Here is a 1,515-nt window from a genome sequence, read left to right on the forward strand (position 1 = left end):
GATTTTAGTTTATGTAAGAAATTCGAGATGTTTGTAAATATTCAATATCAAAATTGTTAATTGATTCATTGAAATCTCAAATATTTTGTAATTTTGTGGATCTATGATATTTCTATGAGATTCCTTGGAATTCCTATAAGATTTTTTTATGAAATTTCTATGGGATTTTAGTTTTATGTACGAAATTCGAGATGTTTGCAAATTGATATTTCAATATCAAAGAATTGTTAATTGATTCATTGAAATCTCAAATTATTTTGTAATTTTTGGATCGATGATATTTTTATGAGATTCCTTGGAATTCCTATAAGATTTTTTTTATGAAATTTCTATGGGATTTTAGTTTTATGTACGAAATTTGAGATGTTTGCAAATTCGATATTTCAATATCAAAGAATTGTTAATTGATTCATTGAAATCTCAAATTATTTTGTAATTTTGTGGATCTATGATATTTCTATGAGATTCCTTGGAATTCCTATAAGATTTTTTTATGAAATTTCTATGGAATTTTAGTTTAATGTACGAAATTTGAGATGTTTGCAAATTGATATTTCAATATCAAAGAATTGTTAATTGATTCATTGAAATCTCAAATTATTTTGTAATTTTGTGGATCTATGATATTTCTATGAGATTCCTTGGAATTCCTATAAGATTTTTTTTATGAAATTTCTATGGGATTTTAGTTTTATGTACGAAATTTTGTGGATTTATTTAGTAATTTATAAGATTTTTTTTATGAAATTTACAAAATAATTTGAGATTTTAATGAATCAATTAACAATTCTTTGATATTATAAAACTAAAATTCCATAGAAATTTCATAAAAAAATCTTATAGGAATTCCAAGGAATCTCATAGAAATATCATAGAATCCCAAAATTACAAAATAATTTGAGATTTCAATGAATCAATTAACAATTCTTTGATATTGAAATATCAATTTACAAAAGTCTCGAATTTCGTACATAAAACTAAAATCCCATAGATCTATAACCACAAAATTACAAAAAAAAATGAGATTTCAATCAATTAAGTATTGAAATATCGGTTTTAAATCCCTCGAATTTCATAAGGAGACTCTAATCCTTAATTGTAATAGTTTCTGTATTTTAATAACTAAATTATTGCTGTTTACAATATTTTATTTATTTATTACGTATTCTTTTATTGTCCTCACTTTCGGCAAGTTTCATTAAAAAGACCACTTTATCATCAACACTTATTATACTTATTAACTTTTTTTATTTATTAAAAGAAATAATGTGTAAATTAGTAAAAACGTAAATATGAAATTTGAAATAAGTAACGAATTATTTAACATTGGTTTTCATATGCCTCGAATTTTCTATATAAAACTAAAATCTCATATAAATTTCATAAACAATCTTAGAGTAATTCCAAGTAATCTCATAGAAATATCATAGATCCACAAAATTATAAAATAATTTGAGATTTTAATGAATCAATTAACAATTCCTTGATATTGAAATATCGATTTGCAAACATCTC

Source organism: Nicrophorus vespilloides, unplaced genomic scaffold, assembly GCF_001412225.1.
Source record: "Nicrophorus vespilloides isolate i.1.1-1 unplaced genomic scaffold, Nicve_v1.0, whole genome shotgun sequence".
Taxonomy (NCBI): domain Eukaryota; kingdom Metazoa; phylum Arthropoda; class Insecta; order Coleoptera; family Silphidae; genus Nicrophorus; species Nicrophorus vespilloides.